This window comes from Panulirus ornatus, chromosome 2, assembly GCF_036320965.1.
Source record: "Panulirus ornatus isolate Po-2019 chromosome 2, ASM3632096v1, whole genome shotgun sequence".
Taxonomy (NCBI): domain Eukaryota; kingdom Metazoa; phylum Arthropoda; class Malacostraca; order Decapoda; family Palinuridae; genus Panulirus; species Panulirus ornatus.
The window spans coordinates 249014-269196 of NC_092225.1; the positions used below are offsets into that span (position 1 = coordinate 249014).

The 20183-nt window shown below is 41.5% G+C and overlaps 1 protein-coding gene across 1 annotated transcript in view; it reads left to right on the plus strand.

Moving 5' to 3' along the window:
- The first annotated feature begins 3898 nt into the window (after positions 1-3898).
- Positions 3899-20183, plus strand: part of LOC139753306 (post-GPI attachment to proteins factor 2-like) — a 146807-nt gene continuing 130522 nt past the window's right edge. The window contains exon 1 of the mRNA XM_071669612.1: positions 3899-4039. The gene's annotated coding sequence lies outside the window, so the exon portion shown is untranslated. The remainder of the gene's footprint in view (positions 4040-20183) is intronic.

Genomic DNA, 20183 nt, shown 5'->3' on the forward strand with positions numbered 1-20183 from the left:
AGAGCGTTATTGGATTACGTGTTAATTGACAGGCGCGCGAAAGAGAGACTTTTGGATGTTAATGTGCTGAGAGGTGCAACTGGAGGGATGTCTGATCATTATCTTGTGGAGGCTAAGGCGAAGATTTGTATGGGTTTTCAGAAAAGAAGAGTGAATGTTGGGGTGAAGAGGGTGGTGAGAGTAAGTGAGCTTGGGAAGGAGACCTGTGTGAGGAAGTACTAGGAGAAACTGAGTACAGAATGGAAAAAGGTGAGAACAATGGAAGTAAGGGGAGTGGGGGAGGAATGGGATGTATTTAGGGAAGCAGTGATGTATTGCGCAAAAGATGCTTGTGGCATGAGAAGAGTGGGAGGTGGGTTGATTAGAAAGGGTAGTGAGTGGTGGGATGAAGAAGTAAGATTATTAGTGAAAGAGAAGAGAGAGGCATTTGGACGATTTTTGCAGGGAAAAAATGCAATTGAGTGGGAGATGTATAAAAGAAAGAGACAGGAGGTCAAGAGAAAGGTGCAAGAAGTGAAAAAGAGGGTAAATGAGAGTTGGGGTGTTAGAGTATCATTAATTTTTGGGAGAATAAAAAGATGTTCTGGAAGGAGGTAAATAAAGTGCGTAAGACAAGGGAGCAAATGGGAACTTCAGTGAAGGGCGCAAATGGGGAGGTGATAACAAGTAGTGTTGATGTGAGAAGGAGATGGTGTGAGTATTTTGAAGGTTTGTTGAATGTGTTTGATGATAGAGTGGCAGATATAGGGTGTTTTGGTCGAGGTGGTGTGCAAAGTGAGAGGGTTAGGGAAAATGATTTGGTAAACAGAGAGGAGGTAGTAAAAGCTTTGCGGAAGATGAAAGCCGGCAAGGCAACAGGTTTGGATGGTATTGCAGTGGAATTTATTATAAAAGGGGGTGACTGTATTATTGACTGTTTGGTAAGGTTATCTAATGTATGTATGACTCATGGTGAGGTGCCTGAGGATTGGCGGAATGCTTGCATAGTGCCATTGTACAAAGGCAAAGGGGATAAGAGTGAGTGCTCAAATTACAGAGGTATAAGTTTGTTGAGTATTCCTGGTAAATTATATGGGAGGGTATTGATTGAGAGGGTGAAGGCATGTACAGAGCATCAGATTGGAGAAGAGCAGTGTGGTTTCAGAAGTGGTAGAGGATGTGTGGATCAGGTGTTTGCTTTAAAGAATGTATGTGAGAAATACTTATAAAAGCAAATGGATTTGTATATAGCATTTATGGATCTGGATAAGGCATATGATAGAGTTGATAGAGATGCTCTGTGGAAGGTATTAAGAATATATGGTGTGGGAGGCAAGTTGTTAGAAGCAGTGAAAAGTTTTTATCGAGGATGTATGGCATGTGTACGGTTAGGAAGAGAGGAAAGTGATTGGTTCTCAGTGAATGTAGGTTTGCGGCAGGGGTGTGTGATGTCTCCATGGTTGTTTAATTTGTTTATGGATGGGGTTGTTAGGGAGGTGAATGCAAGAGTTTTTGAAAGAGGGGCAAGTATCAAGTCTGTTAAGGATGAGAGAGCTTGGGAAGTGAGTCAGTTGTTGTTCGCTGATGATACAGCGCTGTTGGCTGATTCATGTGAGAAACTGCAGAAACTGGTGACTGAGTTTGGTATTGTGTGTGAAAGAAGAAAGTTAAGAGTAAATGTGAATAAGAGCAAGGTAATTAGGTACAGTAAGGTTGAGGGTCAAGTCAATTGGGAGGTAAGTTTGAATGGAGAAAAACTGGAGGAAGTAAAGTGTTTTAGATATCTGGGAGTGGATTTGGCAGCGGATGGAACCATGGAAGCGGAAGTGGATCATAGGGTTTGGGAGGGGGCGAAAATTCTGGGAGCCTTGAAGAATGTGTGGAAGTCGAGAACATTATCTCGGAAAGCAAAAATGGGTATATTTGAAGGAATAGTGGTTCCAACAATGTTGTATGGTTGCGAGGCGTGGGCTATGGATAGAGTTGTGCGCAGGAGGATGGATGTGCTGGAAATGAGATGTTTGAGGACAATGTGTGCTGTGAGGTGGTTTGATCGAGTAAGTAACGTAAGGGTAAGAGAGATGTGTGGAAATAAAAAGAGCGTGGTTGAGAGAGCAGAAGAGGGTGTTTTGAAATGGTTTGGGCACATGGAGAGAATGAGTGAGGAAAGATTGACCAAGAGGATATGTGTCGGAGATGGAGGGAACGAGAAGAAGTGGGAGACCAAATTGGAGGTGGAAAGATGGAGTGAAAAAGATTTTGTGTGATCGGGGCCTGAACATGCAGGAGGGTGAAAGGAGGGCAAGGAATAGAGTGAATTGGATGGATGTGGTATACTGGGGTTGACGTGCTGTCAGTGGATTGAATCAAGGCATGTGAAGCGACTGGGGTAAAACATAGAAAGCTGTGTAGGTATGTATATTTGCGTGTGTGGACGTGTGTATGTACATGTGTATGGGGGGGGGGGGGTGGGGCCATTTCTTTCGTCTGTTTCCTTGCGCTACCTCGCAAACGCGGGAGACAGCGACAAAGTATAAAAAAAAAAAAAAAAATATATATATATATATATATATATATATATATATATATATATATATATATATATATATATATATATATATATATATATATATATATAAAGAAGTTTTCACTTCGAAACTGTGGGTGTTTTACAGTGAAATTTGAGTTTGATCAGTAATTCAGAAGATATATTATCATCTGATAATGATTGTTTAAAATTATGTCTAAATAGGTCATATTTGATTCATTCAGTTTTATAGCCATTACACGATGTCTTTCTGGAATAAACTTTATACCTGAAACAAAAGAGGTCGAAGAAAGAACTTTGGAACGCTATAAGTTGTACCTTTATCATTAGACTATGTATTGTATAGTACCATTGACATTCACAACCTGTTTCCTCCTAGTGAGATATGACAAAGCAAATCAGCATTTCCTTTAACACCAGGACATCTTTACTTAGAACATGATGTAAAGTTTACTATATCGAAAGCTTTTGGCACATCTAACATAATCATACCTCTATAAGTACCTTTATCACATTCCAGTTTGATATAATCTTAGAGATGGACAAGATTTGTATCGGTGAAGTAATGTATGACTATCTAAATCCAGATTGCAGCTCGTACGATGCGTTCAAAGACTTTCGAAATGATATTATGTACAGACATTGATTACAGCCACCAATATCTATTTGACTCTTTTTAGCAACCCTATCAATTAGGTCATTTCATTAGATATCTTTCCCTTCTCTAGAAACAAATTCATAAGCGAGCAAATGGAGATGCAATATTCTACGACCGTAGATTGAAGTTTGAAGCTCTGATGAGGATGACTGAAAGCTAGAAAAATGGATAAATCAACTCAGGCATAGGTTCAGTTTTGTTGGATGGGAGCGGGTAATACTATGGCATATTTGACTCTCACTCGTTGAGAAAATTCCTAGCTTGGGCAAGGATCCAACATAAAGTTAAATTCTGTAGGATCTCTTTTAAGCATGTAAGAACTTCAAAGTCAGATTTTTAATTACTTGGGTAATTAATTATGTAGTCAGAGCTTTATTCACATTTCATAAAGATATGTAATTCTGATGACGAAAAGTTATCTAATTCATAGTCACCTAAGATGTTACTTTTTTTTCATTATATATGCCAGGTACCACGTACAAACGGTGGGTGCCTCAGTTCGAAAATCATCGGCACCCTTAAATATAGGTACACAACGTTACATTTCTATTTCTCAGGCGATTTACCACTGAAAACAGGATAATAGTTTAATTCATCAATGTTGTCGTCGCCTATTCCTTTCTCTCTATATTTCTCATTTTCTTTGAATTACTTTAAAAAGCGCCATCTTTTGAGCAAAAGCACACGATGGAATAGATGCCAGCAAGCCATCCAAACGTGTAGACGTAGGAGCCAGAGATATTATCTTTTCTTTTTACTTAGAGTTTTGTTGTGGAGAATCAGCTGGGAAAAGGCAATGAACCTGTGATGGAAGTGCCTCATATTTAGTTCTATGTGGGATCTGACTGTGTAAGGTAATAAGAAGTAATTTTGATATTACATATTAGTGTTTTAGGCCGTTATGCATCTTCCTAGATATGATGATTTTGAAATGTCACTAGTAGTTAAGTAGGTTAGAGATTACCCAGTGACTGTGAACATGTTAGGTACACTATATGTTAAAAGGCTTCTGCGTTCACTCTTTACACTTTCCCAAGTTATATTTTACAGAATATTGAAGCAAAATACGTAACATTCTCCAATTAGTAGGAATTTGGGTACTTCATTATGAAAAAATGTAGACTATATTTAAGGTTATGTTTACTGTTGGGGTACCATAGGAATGCCTTTCTTATTTACTTATTTCTTTTGATAAAGTTCCAGATAATGGGCACTAGAGAAATGGTAACATTTCATTTTTTATGTGCATTTGTTCTAGTTGATAGAATTTGATGGTAGTGGTACCACTATATATCTTGAAGTTTGTAGAGATCATGTAGATTGGGATTTTATACATAGCACCCTCTGCTCCAGTGGTTTTAAGTCCTTATGAGGTGCATAGGAAATTGTAGGGTAAAAACACTCTTTATTAGCAGTGGGGAGAGTAACAAATGTTTTAGTAATTCAAAATCATGAAGTTAGGAAATAAAGAGGAGGGATGGTTATGGCATCCCATCAAAATAATGTCAGAGGACATTAGAAAAGTGACTCTCCTGCGGTAAGCTGACAGAAACAATCACCTAGCACTTGTTCAGATTCTGTAGAGCTTTATGTGCTTTGTAAATTGATATATAAACTGAGTAAAGGTGTAATGCAATAAGAAATTTGAATGTGGCATCTAGAATGCTGTTATGCATTGTAACATATGAAAAACAGACTGAATCTGAGTTTTGCAGATATTTTAGGCAAGTTGAGATGTCTATAAAGATATAAGAATTGAATTAATCCTTATGAGATCTGACCCACAAAGGGTCAGTATCTCGTTAGACACGAGAACTTCCAGTTTACTTTTTTAACCAAACAATTCATGGTGCATTTAAGTAGAGTCTATGTTTAGATAATGATGAAATATCTCCAATAACAGAATCCACAAGACATCTGTTGCAGGATGTCTTTGTTTTCATGATTATTGGTATTTTACTTTACTTAATTACCAAAACCCATTTTCTTTCTACCTTGTAACTCGACCATTAACAAGCCATTTATATTGAAAGATTGGTTCTAAAAGTGAAAAAAAGGAAAATCTCACTTTCTTAAATCACTTTATATCTGCAGCAATCACAATCCTAGAAAACATGCATCCGTCAACTAAAATTTTACCACAGATGTAACATGGATGAAATGCATGTTGTCATTGGACTCCTAATAAGTATGAACAGTTTAGAATAGAGGGTCCAGTTTGCACCATTTCTTTCTTCTATGATACCATACATGCGATTGTATGTAGGGCGGGTTTAAGGGAAAATGTTGGATTAAATGAAAAGCTGTTGAAATGTTTGGGAATTTGTATAACTTTCCATATGATAATGTTTCTGGTTTTGTATGTCATAGTTAATTAAGCTGTAATTTATGTATTCCTTTCCCATTTTTCATTTGTTCATGTCCAGTGGATGCCACTATGGTGTAAAACTTCTTAAAAAAGACAACAGCATTTTAATGTTTTCTTGAGTTTGCTATGGTGTCGTATGTATAAAAGTTTCTCTTCGAGAATTTAAACGTGTTACTGTTATGATATTTAAACTTTTTCATTATCATACATTAATGAAGTATTGAATTGCAGATATTTGTTGTTTTCTGTAAGTGGGTTTGGATGATATTACAGTGGACTTTATTAAAAAAGGGGTGACTGTGTTGTTGACTGGTTGGTAAGTTTATTTAATGTATGTATGACTTATGGTGAGGTGCCTGAGGATTGGCAGAATGCTTGCATAATGCCATTGTACATAGGCAAAGGGGATAAAGGTGAGTGCTCAAATTACAGAGGTATAAGTTTGTTGAGTATTCCTGGGAAATTATATGGGAGGGTATTGATTGAGAGTGTGAAGGCATTGAAAAATGTATGTGAGAAATACTTAAAAAAGCAAATGGATTTGTATGTAGCATTTATGGATCTGGAGAAGGCTTATGATAGAGTTGATAGAGATGCTCTGTGTAAGGTATTAAGATATATGGTGTGGGGGGCAAGTTGTTAGAAGCAGTGAAATTTTTTTATAGAGGATGTAAGGTATGTGTATGAGTAGGAAGAGAGGAAAGTGATTGGTTCTCAGTGAATGTCGGTTTGTGGAAAGGGGTGCATGATGTCAATATGGTTGTTTAATTTGTTTATGGATGGGGTTGTTAGGGAGGTGAATGCAAGGGTTTTGGATAGAGGGTCAAGTATGCAGTCTGTTGTGGATGAGAGAGCTTGGGAAGTGAGTGAGTTTTTGTTTGCTGATGATACAGCGCTGGTGGCTGATTCGGGTGAGGAACTGCAGAAGCTGGTGAATGAGTTTGGTAAATTGTGTGAAAAAAGAAAGCTGAGAATAAATGTGAATAAGAGCAAGGTTATTAGGTACAGTAGGGTTGAGGGACAAGTCAATTGGGAGGTAAGTTTGAATGGAGAAAAACTGGAGGAAGTGAAGTGTTTTAGATATCTGGGAGTGGATCTGGCAGCGGATGGAACCATGGAAGCAGAAGTGAGCCATAGTGTGGGGAAGGGGGCGAAAGTTCTGGGAGCGTTGAAAAATGTGTGGAAGGTGAGATCATTCTCTCGGAAAGCAAAAATGGGTATGTTTGAAGGAATAGTGGTTCCAACAATGTTATATAGCTGTGAGGCGTAGGCTATAGATAGAAGTGTGTGGAGGATGGTGGATGTGCTGGAAATGTGTTGTTAGAAGACAATATGTGGTGTGAGGTGGTTTGATGGAGTCGGTAATGAAAGGGTAAGAGAGATGTGTGGTAATAAAAAGAGTGTGATTGAGAGAGCAGAGGAGGGTGTTTTGAAATGGTTTGGTCACATGGAGAGAATGAGTGAGGAAAGATTGACAAACAGGATATATGTATTAGAGGTGGAGGGAACAAGAAGTGGGAGACCAAATGGGAGGTGGAAAGATGGAGTGAAAAAGATTTTGAGTGATCGGGGCCTGAACATGCAGAAGGGTGAAAGGCGCGCAAAGAATTGATTGAATTGGAACGATGTGGTATACTGGGGTCGACGTGCTCTCAATGGATTGAACTAAGGCATGTGAAGCGTCTGGGGTAAACCATGGAAGGTTTTGCAGGGCCCTGATGTGGAAAGGGAGATGTGGTTTTGGTGCATTATACATGACAGCTAGAGGCTGAGTGTGAAGGAATATGGCCTTTGTTGTCTTTTCCTAGTGCTACCTCGTGCACATGCGGGGGGAGGGGGTTGTCATTTCATGTGTGGCGGGTTGGCGATGGGAGTGAATAAGCGAGACAGTATGAATTATGTACATGTGTATATATATATATGTCTGTGTGTGTACATATATGTATACGTTGAGATATGTAGGTATGTATATTTGCGTGTGTGGGCATGTATGTATATACATGTGTATGTGGGTGGGTTGGGCCATTCTTTCGTTTGTTTCCTTGCGCTACCTCGCCAACGTGGGAGACAGCAACAAAGTATAATAAATTGATATATTATTTTGCTTTGTCACTGTCTCCCGCGTTTGCGAGGTAGCGCAAGGAAACAGACGAAAGAAATGGCCCAACGCACCCCCCATACACATGTATATACACACACGTCCACACACGCAAATATACATACCTATACATCTCAATGTACACATATATATACACACACAGACACATACATATATACCCATGCACACAATTCACACTGTCTGCCTTTATTCATTCCCATTGCCACCCCGCCACACATGGAATACCATCCCCCTCCCCCCTCATGTGTGCGGGGGTAGCGCTAGGAAAAGACAACAAAGGCCTCATTTGTTCACACTCAGTCTCTAGCTGTCATGCAATAATGCCTGAAACCACAGCTTCCTTTCTACATCCAGGCCCCACACAGCTTTCCATGGTTTACCCCAGATGCTTCACATGCCCTGATTCAACCCACTGACAGCACGTCAACCTCGGTATACCACATCGATCCAATTCACTCTATTCCTTGCCCGCCTTTCACCCTCTTGCATGTTCAGGCCCCGATCACTCAAAATCTTTTTCACTCCATCTTTCCACCTCCAATTTGGTCTCCCACTTCTCCTCGTTCCCTCCACCTCCGACACATATATCCTCTTGGTCAATCTTTCCTCACTCATTCTCTCCATGTGGCCAAACCATTTCAAAACACCCTCTTCTGCTCTCTCAACCACGCTCTTTTTATTTCCACACATCTCTCTTACCCTTACATTACTTACTCGATCAAACCACCTCACACCACACATTGTCCTCAAACATCTCATTTCCAGCACATCCACCCTCCTGCGCACAACTCTATCCATAGCCCACGCCTCGCAACCATACAACATTGTTGGAACCACTATTCCTTCAAACATACCCATTTTTGCTTTCCGAGATAATGTTCTCGACTTCCACACATTCTTCAAGGCTCCCAGGATTTTCGCCCCTCCCCCACCCTATGATTCACTTCCACTTCCATGGTTCCATCCGCTGCCAGATCCACTCCCAGATATCTAAAACACTTAACTTCCTCCAGTTTTTCTCCATTCAAACTTACCTCCCAACTGACTTGACCCTCAACCCTACTGTACCTAATAACCTTGCTCTTATTCACATTTACTGATAAATAATATATATTTATTCTCATGACCGAGTGCATAGGCACCAATAATCACCCATCTCTCTCCATCCATTTTCAGTTTTACCCATATCAATCTAGAGTTTATTTTCTTACACTCTATCACATACTCCCACAACTCCTGCTTCAGCAGTAGTGCTACTCCTTCTTTTGCTCTTGTCCTCTCACCAACCCCTGACTTTACTCCCAGGACATTCCCAGACCACTCTTCCCCTCTACCCTTGAGCTTCATTTCACTCAGAGCCAAAACATCCAGGTTCCTTTCCTCAAACTTACTACCTATCTCTCCTTTTTTCTCATCTTAGTTACATCCACACTCATTTAGACACCAAAATCTGAGCCTTTGAGGAGGATGAACACTCCCTGCATGACTCCTTCTGTTTCTCCTTTTAGAAAGTTAAAATACAAGGATGGGAGGGTTTCTACCCCCCCCCCTGCTCCTGTCCCCTTTAGTTGCTTTCTACAACACGCAGGGTGATTTTTGGTCCCTATGCACCAGGTCATGAGAAGAAAGACCATGAGAGACAAGTGTTTTGGGAGCAGCTGAGTGAGTTTGTTAGCAGCTTTGATGCATGAGACCGGGTTATAATGATGAGTGATTTGAATGCAAAGGTGAGTGATGTAGCAGTTGAGGGTATGATTGGTGCACATGGGATGTTCAGTGTTGTAAATGGAAATGGTGAAGAGCTTGTAGATTTGGGTGCTGAAAAGGGACTGGTGATTGGGATTACCTGGAAAGAGAGATTTATATCTATTTATTATACTTTGTAGCTGTCTCCCACATTAGCGAGGTAGCGCAAGGAAACAGACAAAAGAATGGCCCAACATAAGTATACATATGTAAGTAGGAGAGATGGCCAGAGAGCGTTATTGGATTACGTGGTAATTGATAGGCGCGTGAAAGAGAGACTTTTGGACGTTAATGTGCTGAGAGGGGCAACTGGTGTGAGGAAGTACCTGAAGGGGTTGAGTGCAGAATGGAAAAAGATGAGAGCAAATGATGTAAGGGGAGTGGGGGAGGAATGGGATGTATTTAGGGAAGCAGTGATGGCGTGAGGAAAAGATACCTGTGGCATGAGAAAGGTGGGAGGTGGACAGATTAGAAAGGGTAGTGAGTAGTGGGATGAAGAAGTAGGATTATTAGTGAAAGAGAAGAGAGAGGCATTTGGACGATTTTTACTGGGAAATAGTGCAAATGACTGGGAGATGTATAAAAGAAAGAGGCAGGAGGTCAAGAGAAAGGTGCAAGAGGTGAAAAAGAAGGCAAATGAGAGTTGGGGTGAGAGAGTATCATTAAGTTTTAGGGAGAATATAAAGATATTATGGAAGGAGGTAAATAAAGTGTGTAAGAAAAGATAACAAATGGGAACATCGGTGAAGGGGCTAATGTGGAGGTAATAACAAGTAGAGGTGAAGTGAGAAGGAGATGGAGTGAGTATTTTGAAGGTTTGTTGAATGTGTTCGGTGATAGAGTGGCAGATATAGGGTGTTTTAGTTGAGGTGGTGTGCGAAGTGAGAAGGTCAGGGAGAATGGTTTGGTAAACAGAGAAGAGGTAGTGAAAGCTGTGCAGAAGATGAAAGCCAGCAAGGCATTGGGTTTGGATGGTATTGCAGTAGCATTTATTAAAGAAGTGGGTGACTGTGTTGTTGACTGATTGGGGAGAATGGTTCATGGTGAAGTGCCTGAGGATTAGCGGAATGCATGCATAGGGCCATTGTACAAAGGTAAAGGGGATAAAAGTGAGTGTACAAATTACAGACGTATAAGTTTGTTAAGTATTCCTGGGAAATTATATGGGAGGGTATTGATTGAGAGGGTAAAGACAAGTGCAGGGTGTGCGAAGTGAAAGGGTTAGGGAGAATGGTCTGGTAAACAGAGAAGAGATAATGAAAGCTTTGCAGAAGATGAAAGCCAGCAAGGCAGCAGGTTTGGATGGTATTGCAGTGGCATTTATTAAAAAATGGGGTGAATTTGTTGTTTACAGGTTGGTGAGAATATTCAAAGTATGTATGGTTCATGGTGAAGTGCCTGAGGGTTAGCAAAATGTATGCATAGTGCCATTGTACAAAAGCAAAGGGGATAAAAGAGAGTGTACAAATTACAGATGTATAAGTTTGTTAAGTATTCTTGGGAAATTATATGGGAGAGTATTGATTGAGAGTTTAAAGACATGTGCAAAACATCAGATTGGGAAAGAGAAGTGTGGTTTCAGAAGTGGTAAAGTATGTGTGGATCAGGTGTTTGCTTTGAAGAATGTATGAGAGAAATACTTAGAAAAACAGATGGATTTGTATGTAGCATTTATGGATCTGGAGAAGGCGTATGATAGAGTTGATAGAGATACTCTGTGTAAGGTATTAAGAGTATATGGTATGGGAGGTAAGTTGCTAGAAGCAGTGAAAAGTTTTTATCGAGGATATAAGGCATGTGTACGAGTAGGAAGAGAGGAAAGTGATTGGTTCCCAGTGAATGTCGGGTTGCGGCAAGGATGCGTGATGTCTCCTTGGTTGTTTGATATGTTTATGGATGGGATTCTTAGGGAGGTGAATGCAAGTGTTTTGGAGAGAGGGGCAAGTATGCAGTCTGTTGTGGATGAGAGGCCTTGGGAAGTGAGTTAGTTGTTGTTTGGTGATGATACAGTGCTGGTGGCTGATTCGGGTAAGAAACTACAGAAATTGGTGACTGACTTTGGTAAAGTTTGTGAAGGAAGAAAGCTGAGAGTAACAGTGAATAAGAGCAAGGTTAGGTTGAAGGACAAGTCAATGGGGAAGTAAGTTTGAATGGAGAAAAACTGGAGGAAGTGAAGTGTTTTAGATATCTGGGATTGGATTTAGCAGCGGATAGAACCATGGAAGTGGAAGTGAGTGACAGGATGGGGGAGGGGCCGAAGGTTCTGGGAGTGTTTAAGAATGTGCGGAAGGTGAGAACATTATCTTGGAGAGGAAAAATGGGTATGTTTGAAGGAATAGTGGTTCCAACAATGTTATATGGCTGTGAGGCGTAGGCTATAGATAGAAGTGTGTGGAGGATGGTGGATGTGCTGGAAATGTGTTGTTAGAAGACAATATGTGGTGTGAGGTGGTTTGATGGAGTCGGTAATGAAAGGGTAAGAGAGATGTGTGGTAATAAAAAGAGTGTGATTGAGAGTGCAGAGGAGGGTGTTTTGAAATGGTTTGGTCACATGGAGAGAATGAGTGAGGAAAGATTGACAAACAGGATATATGTATTAGAGGTGGAGGGAACAAGAAGTGGGAGACCAAATGGGAGGTGGAAAGATGGAGTGAAAAAGATTTTGAGTGATCGGGGCCTGAACATGCAGAAGGGTGAAAGGCGCGCAAAGAATTGATTGAATTGGAACGATGTGGTATACTGGGGTCGACGTGCTCTCAATGGATTGAACTAAGGCATGTGAAGCATCTGGGGTAAACCATGGAAGGTTTTGCAGGGCCCTGATGTGGAAAGGGAGATGTGGTTTTGGTGCATTATACATGACAGCTAGAGCTGAGTGTGAAGGAATTGGCCTTTGTTGTCTTTTCCTAGTGCTACCTCGTGCACATGCGGGGGGAGGGGTTGTCATTTCATGTGTGGCGGGTTGGCGATGGGAGTGAATAAGCGAGACAGTATGAATTATGTACATGTGTATATATATATATGTCTGTGTGTGTACATATATGTATACGTTGAGATATGTAGGTATGTATATTTGCGTGTGTGGGCATGTATGTATATACATGTGTATGTGGGTGGGTTGGGCCATTCTTTCGTTTGTTTCCTTGCGCTACCTCGCTAACGTGGGAGACAGCAACAAAGTATAATAAATTGATATATTATTTTGCTTTGTCACTGTCTCCCGCGTTTGCGAGGTAGCGCAAGGAAACAGACGAAAGAAATGGCCCAACGCACCCCCCATACACATGTATATACACACACGTCCACACACGCAAATATACATACCTATACATCTCAATGTACACATATATATACACACACAGACACATACATATATACCCATGCACACAATTCACACTGTCTGCCTTTATTCATTCCCATTGCCACCCCGCCACACATGGAATACCATCCCCCTCCCCCCTCATGTGTGCGGGGTAGCGCTAGGAAAAGACAACAAAGGCCTCATTTGTTCACACTCAGTCTCTAGCTGTCATGCAATAATGCCTGAAACCACAGCTTCCTTTCTACATCCAGGCCCCACACAGCTTTCCATGGTTTACCCCAGATGCTTCACATGCCCTGATTCAACCCACTGACAGCACGTCAACCTCGGTATACCACATCGATCCAATTCACTCTATTCCTTGCCCGCCTTTCACCCTCTTGCATGTTCAGGCCCCGATCACTCAAAATCTTTTTCACTCCATCTTTCCACCTCCAATTTGGTCTCCCACTTCTCCTCGTTCCCTCCACCTCCGACACATATATCCTCTTGGTCAATCTTTCCTCACTCATTCTCTCCATGTGGCCAAACCATTTCAAAACACCCTCTTCTGCTCTCTCAACCACGCTCTTTTTATTTCCACACATCTCTCTTACCCTTACATTACTTACTCGATCAAACCACCTCACACCACACATTGTCCTCAAACATCTCATTTCCAGCACATCCACCCTCCTGCGCACAACTCTATCCATAGCCCACGCCTCGCAACCATACAACATTGTTGGAACCACTATTCCTTCAAACATACCCATTTTTGCTTTCCGAGATAATGTTCTCGACTTCCACACATTCTTCAAGGCTCCCAGGATTTTCGCCCCCTCCCCACCCTATGATTCACTTCCACTTCCATGGTTCCATCCGCTGCCAGATCCACTCCCAGATATCTAAAACACTTAACTTCCTCCAGTTTTTCTCCATTCAAACTTACCTCCCAATTGACTTGACCCTCAACCCTACTGTACCTAATAACCTTGCTCTTATTCACATTTACTGATAAATAATATATATTTATTCTCATGACCGAGTGCATAGGCACCAATAATCACCCATCTCTCTCCATCCATTTTCAGTTTTACCCATATCAATCTAGAGTTTATTTTCTTACACTCTATCACATACTCCCACAACTCCTGCTTCAGCAGTAGTGCTACTCCTTCTTTTGCTCTTGTCCTCTCACCAACCCCTGACTTTACTCCCAGGACATTCCCAGACCACTCTTCCCCTCTACCCTTGAGCTTCATTTCACTCAGAGCCAAAACATCCAGGTTCCTTTCCTCAAACTTACTACCTATCTCTCCTTTTTTCTCATCTTAGTTACATCCACACTCATTTAGACACCAAAATCTGAGCCTTTGAGGAGGATGAAGCACTCCCTGCATGACTCCTTCTGTTTCTCCTTTTAGAAAGTTAAAATACAAGGATGGGAGGGTTTCTACCCCCCCCCCTGCTCCTGTCCCCTTTAGTTGCTTTCTACAACACGCAGGGTGATTTTTGGTCCCTATGCACCAGGTCATGAGAAGAAAGACCATGAGAGACAAGTGTTTTGGGAGCAGCTGAGTGAGTTTGTTAGCAGCTTTGATGCATGAGACCGGGTTATAATGATGAGTGATTTGAATGCAAAGGTGAGTGATGTAGCAGTTGAGGGTATGATTGGTGCACATGGGATGTTCAGTGTTGTAAATGGAAATGGTGAAGAGCTTGTAGATTTGGGTGCTGAAAAGGGACTGGTGATTGGGATTACCTGGAAAGAGAGATTTATATCTATTTATTATACTTTGTAGCTGTCTCCCACATTAGCGAGGTAGCGCAAGGAAACAGACAAAAGAATGGCCCAACATAAGTATACATATGTAAGTAGGAGAGATGGCCAGAGAGCGTTATTGGATTACGTGGTAATTGATAGGCGCGTGAAAGAGAGACTTTTGGACGTTAATGTGCTGAGAGGGGCAACTGGTGTGAGGAAGTACCTGAAGGGGTTGAGTGCAGAATGGAAAAAGATGAGAGCAAATGATGTAAGGGGAGTGGGGGAGGAATGGGATGTATTTAGGGAAGCAGTGATGGCGTGAGGAAAAGATACCTGTGGCATGAGAAAGGTGGGAGGTGGACAGATTAGAAAGGGTAGTGAGTAGTGGGATGAAGAAGTAGGATTATTAGTGAAAGGGAAGAGAGAGGCATTTGGACGATTTTTACTGGGAAATAGTGCAAATGACTGGGAGATGTATAAAAGAAAGAGGCAGGAGGTCAAGAGAAAGGTGCAAGAGGTGAAAAAGAAGGCAAATGAGAGTTGGGGTGAGAGAGTATCATTAAGTTTTAGGGAGAATATAAAGATATTATGGAAGGAGGTAAATAAAGTGTGTAAGAAAAGATAACAAATGGGAACATCGGTGAAGGGGCTAATGTGGAGGTAATAACAAGTAGAGGTGAAGTGAGAAGGAGATGGAGTGAGTATTTTGAAGGTTTGTTGAATGTGTTCGGTGATAGAGTGGCAGATATAGGGTGTTTTGGTTGAGGTGGTGTGCGAAGTGAGAAGGTCAGGGAGAATGGTTTGGTAAACAGAGAAGAGGTAGTGAAAGCTGTGCAGAAGATGAAAGCCAGCAAGGCATTGGGTTTGGATGGTATTGCAGTAGCATTTATTAAAGAAGTGGGTGACTGTGTTGTTGACTGATTGGTGAGAATGGTTCACGGTGAAGTGCCTGAGGATTAGCGGAGTGCATGCATAGGGCCATTGTACAAAGGTAAAGGGGATAAAAGTGAGTGTACAAATTACAGACGTATAAGTTTGTTAAGTATTCCTGGGAAATTATATGGGAGGGTATTGATTGAGAGGGTAAAGACAAGTGCAGGGTGTGCGAAGTGAAAGGGTTAGGGAGAATGGTCTGGTAAACAGAGAAGAGATAATGAAAGCTTTGCAGAAGATGAAAGCCAGCAAGGCAGCAGGTTTGGATGGTATTGCAGTGGCATTTATTAAAAAATTGGGTGAATTTGTTGTTTACAGGTTGGTGAGAATATTCAAAGTATGTATGGTTCATGGTGAAGTGCCTGAGGGTTAGCAAAATGTATGCATAGTGCCATTGTACAAAAGCAAAGGGGATAAAAGAGAGTGTACAAATTACAGATGTATAAGTTTGTTAAGTATTCTTGGGAAATTATATGGGAGAGTATTGATTGAGAGTTTAAAGACATGTGCAAAACATCAGATTGGGAAAGAGAAGTGTGGTTTCAGAAGTGGTAAAGTATGTGTGGATCAGGTGTTTGCTTTGAAGAATGTATGAGAGAAATACTTAGAGAAACAGATGGATTTGTATGTAGCATTTATGGATCTGGAGAAGGCGTATTATAGAGTTGATAGAGATACTCTGTGTAAGGTATTAAGAGTATATGGTATGGGAGGTAAGTTGCTAGAAGCAGTGAAAAGTTTTTATCGAGGATATAAGGCATGTGTACGAGTAGGAAGAGAGGAAAGTGATTGGTTCCCAGTGAATGTCGGGTTGCGGCAAGGATGCATGATGTCTCCTTGGTTGTTTGATATGTTTATGGATGGGATTCTTAGGGAGGTGAATGCAAGTGTTTTGGAGAGAGGGGCAAGTATGCAGTCTGTTGTGGATGAGAGGCCTTGGGAAGTGAGTTAGTTGTTGTTTGGTGATGATACAGTGCTGGTGGCTGATTCAGGTAAGAAACTACAGAAATTGGTGACTGACTTTGGTAAAGTTTGTGAAGGAAGAAAGCTGAGAGTAACAGTGAATAAGAGCAAGGTTAGGTTGAAGGACAAGTCAATGGGGAAGTAAGTTTGAATGGAGAAAAACTGGAGGAAGTGAAGTGTTTTAGATATCTGGGATTGGATTTAGCAGCGGATAGAACCATGGAAGTGGAAGTGAGTGACAGGATGGGGGAGGGGCCGAAGGTTCTGGGAGTGTTTAAGAATGTGCGGAAGGTGAGAACATTATCTTGGAGAGGAAAAATGGGTATGTTTGAAGGAATAGTGGTTCCAACAATGTTATATGGTTGCGCGGCATGGGCTACAGATAGGGTTGTGCGGAGAAGGGTGGATGTGTTGGAAATTAGATATTTGAGGTCAATATGTGGTGTGAGGTGGTTTGATGGAGTAAACAATGAAAGGATAAGAGAGATTTTTTTTTTTTTTTCTTTTTTCATACTATTTGCCATTTCCCGCGTTAGCGAGGTAGCGTTAAGAACAGAGAACTGGGCCTTAGAGGGAATATCCTCACCTGACCCCCTTCTCTGTTCCTTCTTTTGGAGAATTAGAAAATAAAAAAAAAATAAAACAAGAAAGGGGAGGATTTCCAGCCACCCGCTCCCTCCCCTTTTAGTCGCCTTCTACGACACGCAGGGAATACGTGGGAAGTATTCTTTCTCCTCCATCCCCAGGGATAGAGAGATGTGTTGTAATAAAAAGAGTGTGGTTGAGAGAGCAAAAGAGGGTGTATTGAAATGGTTTGGTCACATGGAAAGAATGAGTGAGGAAAGATTGACAAAGAGGATACATGTCTCAGAGGTGGAGGGAACGAGAAGTGAGAGACCAAATTGGAGGAGTAAGGATGGAGTGAAAAAGATTTTGAACGATCAGGGCCTGAACATAATGGAGGGTGAAAGGCGTGCAAAGAATAGAATGAATTTGAAGGATTTGGTATACTGGGATCAATGTGTTGTCAGTGAATTGAACCAGGGCATGTGAAGAGTCTGGGGTAAACCATGGAAAGTTTTGTGGGGCCTGGATATAGAAATTGAGCTGTAGTTTCGGTGCATTCATATGACATCTAGATACTGATTGCGTATGAATGTGGCCTTTTTTTGTCTTTTCATAGTGCTACCTCACCGGGGGGTGAGATACTATTTATTGTGTGGCAGGGTGGTGATGGAAATGAATGAAGGCAGCTAGTATGAGTATGTACATGGATTTATATGTATATGTGTTTGTATGTATAAGTAACTATCCTTGGGGATAGGGGAGAAAGAATTCTTCCCACGTGTTCCCTGCGTGTCGTAGAAGGCGACTAAAAGGGAAGGGAGCGGGGGGGGCTGGAAATCCTCCCCTCTTGTTTTTTTTTTTTTTTCCCAAAGAAGGAATGGAGAAGGGGGCCAGATGAGGATATTCCCTCAAAGGCCCAGTCCTCTGTTCTTAACGCTACCTCGCTAACGCGGGAAATGGCGAATAGTATGAAAGAAAGAAAAGAAAATGTATAAGTAAATATGTATATGTCGAAATGTATAGGTATGTATATGTGTGTGTGTGTGGGCATTTATGTATACACCTGTGTTGGCCATTCTTTGTCTGTTTCCTTGTGCTACCTCACTAATGCAGGATATGGCAATTAAGTATGATGAAAACTAAATGAAGCATGTGAAGCGCCTGGGGTAAACCATGGGAAGTTTTGTGGGGCCTGGATGTGGAAAGGGAGGTGTGGTTTGGGTGCATTATACATGACATCTATAGACTGAGTGTGAACGAATGTGGCCTTTGTGGTCTTTTCCTGGTGCTACCTTAAGCATGCGGGGGGAGGGGTTTGCCATTTCATGTGTGGTGGGATGGCGACGAGAATGAATAAAGGCAGGAAGTATGAATTATTTACATGTGTATATATGTATATTTCTGTGTATGTATATATATGTATATGTTGAAATGTATAGGTATGTATATGTTCTTGGTGGACGTGTATGTATATACATGTGTATGTGGGTGGTTTGGGCCATTTTTTTTGTCTGTTTCCTTATATATGTGTGTATATATATTTATTTCTGTTTATTTATTTTGCTTTGTCGCTGTCTCCTGCATTAGCGAGGTAGTGCAAGGAAACAAACGAAAGAATGGCCCCAACCTGCCCACATACACATGTATATACATACACGTCCACACACGCAAATATACATACCTATACATCTCAATGTACACATATATATACACACACAGACATATACATATATACACATGTACATAATTCATACTGTCTGCCTTTATTTGTTCCCATCGCCACCTCCCCACACATGGAATAACAACCCCCTCCCCCCTCATGTGTGCGAGGTAGCGCTAGATATCTGGGAGTGGATCTGGCAGCGGATGGAACCATGGAAGCGGAAGTGGATCATAGGGTGGGGGAGGGGGCGAAAATTCTGGGGGCCTTGAAGAATGTGTGGAAATCGAGAACATTATCTCGGAAAGCAAAAATAGGTATGTTTGAAGGAATAGTGGTTCCAACAATGTTGTATGGTTGCGAGGCGTGGGCTATGGATAGAGTTGTGCGCAGGAGGATGGATGTGCTGGAAATGAGATGTTTGAGGACAATGTGTGGTGTGAGGTGGTTTGATCGAGTGAGTAACGTAAGGGTAAGAGAGATGTGTGGAAATAAAAAGAGCGTGGTTGAGAGAGCAGAAGAGGGTGTTTTGAAGTGGTTTGGGCACATGGAGAGAATGAGTGAGGAAAGATTGACCAAGAGGATATATGTGTTGGAGGTGGAGGGAACGAGGAGAAGAGGGAGACCAAATTGGAGGTGGAAAGATGGAGTGAAAAAGATTTTGTGTGATCGGGGCCTGAACATGCAAGAGGGTGAAAGGAGGGCAAGGAATAGAGTGAATTGGATGGATGTGGTATACCGGGGTTGACGTGCTGTCAGTGGATTGAATCAAGGCATGTGAAGCGTCTGGGGTAAACCATGGAAAGCTGTGAAGGTATGTATATTTGCGTGTGTGGACGTATGTATATACATGTGTATGGGGGGGGGTTGCGCCATTTCTTTCGTCTGTTTCCTTGCGCTACCTCGCAAACGCGGGAGACAGCGACAAAGTATAATAATAAATAATATATTATAGTATATATTCATAAACGTGCATACACGCACGTATACATACATGTTGGAAAGGATCACAATTTTGCGCGTGATCAAGATATTCCTATGAGTCCACAGGGAAAATGAAACAAGAAAAGTTCCCAAGTACACTTTCGTGTAATAATCACATCATCGGGGGAGACTCAAGAGAGAAATATAACAGTCAGTTGAAATACATCCTCCCACACAGTAAATAGCATCCCCCCATCCCTTTCAGGAAGGTAGTGCCACGAAAAGACAGAAAAGGCTACATTCGTTCACACTCAGTTTGTAGCTGTCATATGTAATGCACCAGCACAACAGCTCCCTATCCACATCCGGGCCCCAAACGCTTTACATGCTCTGGTTCAGTCCATTGACAGCATGTCGACCCCAGTATACCACATCGTTCCAATTCTCTCTATTCCTTGCACACCTTTTCCCCTCCTGTATGTTAAGGCCCTGATCGATCAAAATCTTTTTCATTGCATCCTTCCACCTCCAGTCTGGTCTCTGCTTCTCCTTGTTTCTTCCACCTCTGACATATATATCCTCTCTTGTTCTTATATTTACTTGTATATAAACAGTTTTCAGAAGTGGTAGAGGATGTGTGTCGATCAGG